At 41.5% G+C, this 2,892-nt stretch overlaps 1 pseudogene; it reads right to left on the bottom strand.

Annotated features, from left to right (window-relative positions):
• Positions 1-274: 274 nt before the first annotated feature.
• On the bottom strand, positions 275-2,516 carry LOC140848380 (elongation factor 1-alpha 1 pseudogene; annotated as a pseudogene).
• Between the last annotated feature and the right edge of the window lie 376 nt (positions 2,517-2,892).

The raw sequence follows: 2,892 nt of genomic DNA, 5'->3' as shown, positions 1-2,892 counted from the left end.
CTTATTTCAGCTAGCATAATATCTTCAAGATTTATGCGTATTGTAGCATGTATGAGACTTTTCTTCCTTTTTAATGTTGAATAATATTCCATTGTATGGATATATCACATCTTGTTTATCCATTTCTCTGACCATGGGGATTGGGTTGCTTCCACCCTTTGGCTTTGTAAATAATGCTGCTATGAACATGGGTATGCAAATCAATTATTTTTTCATTTAAATGATCATTCCCAAGGGAAAGAGTAAAGCTACCAAAAAGAAAATAAATCGAAGTCTGCTGACTGAAATTATGAATCAACCAAAATGAATTCCAATTAAGGGTATAGAGCAGGGGTTCCCAAACTTTCTCATTTTATGGTGCCCTTAGCATGTCAACGGTTTTTCCCAATGCCCGTAGGTCAAAAAAACCCTGAACTGTTATGTTTATTAAATAGCTAGATACAAAAAACTTAATAGGTATTTATGCTCTAACAATTAAGTAGCTGTTTTAAAAAACGCAGTCATTGAAAGAAAAAGTATTTTCATTAATTTTAAACAGCCTGCTGTTTAAATAGGTGTGTGCACCTGCTGGGTATGTCACTATTTCTCCAACCTTAAAATCAGATTAGATGCTGCTACTTTTGTTTCCTATTCCATGCTGATTTTCTCGGTACTTGACTTTTATCACAGTAGCCACTGGTCTCCCAGCTTTGCGAAGCCACAATAACATTGAAAGAAAAGTAATACAATCTAATGTGGAAACTATGAACTACCTTGACTGAGGAGTTTGCAACAGATGGCAGGAATTACTACATTTCCCTCAACTCATAAAAATATTCCAACCTGTGAGTGTCTTGCAATGCTCTGGTCACTTTGGGGCCCAGTGGGAGCTGCAATCCAGATGATTCAAATATTTCAAAGATCTTCTCTTGTCACCAAGGGCTCTGTGAATTGTTCCCAGCTGACTCTACAACCCACCTCATTTTTACCACTCCTAGTCTCCCGCTGATGCACACACACTGGTCCTTTACTGTGTCTTGACCTCTCTGATCACTTGCCCAACCCAGGGACTTTGCACTTGCTGTGGCTTCTACCTGGATGGCTCTTTCCCCATGGTTTGCCACAGCTCTCCTGCCTAATCATATAGGGAACTGCCCTTCCCTGTCTGCCCCAGTCACCCTCACCCACTTAACCCCACTCCAGAGCACTTGCAGTGACCTGCCTGCCATTCTATCAGTCTTCCTGCTCCTTAAGAGGTGATTTTCCCAAAACAAATCTCTCTGAAAATATAATTACATTGGAAATCAGTGGTCCAAGATTACTTCAATAGGAAAGGCAAAATTCTAAGTTCAATGTAATCAAATGTTAATGTGTACAAAATAAAGTAACCTGAATAATAAAGGCCAAAGGTAGTAAAGGAGATAATGCAAATACACAACTTTATAGCAAGCCAGGAATGATCTGAGAGGAGATGTCAAATGAGAAGGTGCAGTGTCCTGGCACTGGCTCTCAGCTGCTCCTGGAGACCTCAAAATCCAAATTGCTGCTGGACATGTGAAAAAGGTCTCACCCTCCCGAGGGAGGAACTGCAGTCACAATGCTAGGAGGCATGCACACCAGGCTGGGAGGGATTTATGGCCATATTTTGCAATCTCCCACACCATCTTTTCCGCTTGATTTTTGGTGCCACTTTTTGTGTGTGTGTGTGTGTGTGTGTGTGTGTGTGTGTGTGTGATTAAACTTTGTTTTCATGGGTCTCAAAATTTGGTGGCCAATATTTGGCCCAGTTGTTGCCATTAAAAAATAGAATTTAAAAACTCATAACTTGAAACTGCCCCCACCACTCCTCCACACACACGTGCACAAACACACACACACACACACACACACACACACAAAACATTCTCCCTTCCTCTGGAAGCTTTTAGGATTCATTATTAGCACTAGCCATTCTTTTACTATGACACAATTGATACAAAGAATTCTGAGCCCATTCTTTCCCATTCATTTATTTGGGGGTAGTAGGTATTAGGGATAGTATTCATTTAGCCTTCTGAGCATTCTTGGCTGACTTGGTGACCTTGACCGCTCCCACAGCCTTTGCTTTCATAACAGCAACTGTCTGTCTCATGTCAGAAACAGCAAAAACACCCAAAAGGGGCTCATCATAGAAGCTCTCAACATACATGGGCTTGTCAGGAACCACATCAATAATAACGGCAGCATCAAGAATCTGGGGCCATCTCCTAGCTTCTCAGAATGGCAATCAGTCTTCTCCTTTGGCTTAGCAAACTTGTAAACAAGGTGAGCTGTGACAGTCCAACACAGGTGCATAGCCAGTACTGATTTGGCCTGGATGGTTCAGAATACTGATGTACTCTAGGAAGCCAGTTGTTTCCACTGGTGGGTCATTACTGCTGTCACCAGCCATGTTGCCATGACAAACATCTTTGACAGACACGTTCTTGACATTGAAGCCCACATTGTCCCCAGGAAGAGATTCTCTCAGCTTCATGGTGCATTTCATCAGACTTCATTTCAGTTGTAATGTTGACAGGAGCAAAGGTAACAACCGTGCCGGGTTTGAGAACATCTGAACTCCATCTGACAGTATGAAACCACCAATTTTGTTAACATCCTGTAGGGGCAGACAAAAGCACTTGACAGGTGGGTGAGTTGGTGGCAGTCTGCAATATGCAGGTTCCAGTTTCTCTACATCCTTTCCAACTCTTGTTATTATCACTTTTTTGTTGTAGCCTTCCTAGTGAGTATGATTTACATTTCCCATGGCTAATGATGTTGAGCATCTTTTCATATGAGTTGGTTTATATCCACCATATTCCCCTTTTGAATCCTCCATGTCTTCCTATCTATCTTCATTTTGAGGGGAGAAGCATTTCTTACTTTCTGGTA

The sequence above is a fragment of the Manis javanica genome, chromosome 3, assembly GCF_040802235.1.
Source record: "Manis javanica isolate MJ-LG chromosome 3, MJ_LKY, whole genome shotgun sequence".
Classification (NCBI taxonomy): domain Eukaryota; kingdom Metazoa; phylum Chordata; class Mammalia; order Pholidota; family Manidae; genus Manis; species Manis javanica.
Note: the sequence above shows the minus strand (reverse complement) of the source record. Positions and strands in the feature narration are given on the sequence as shown.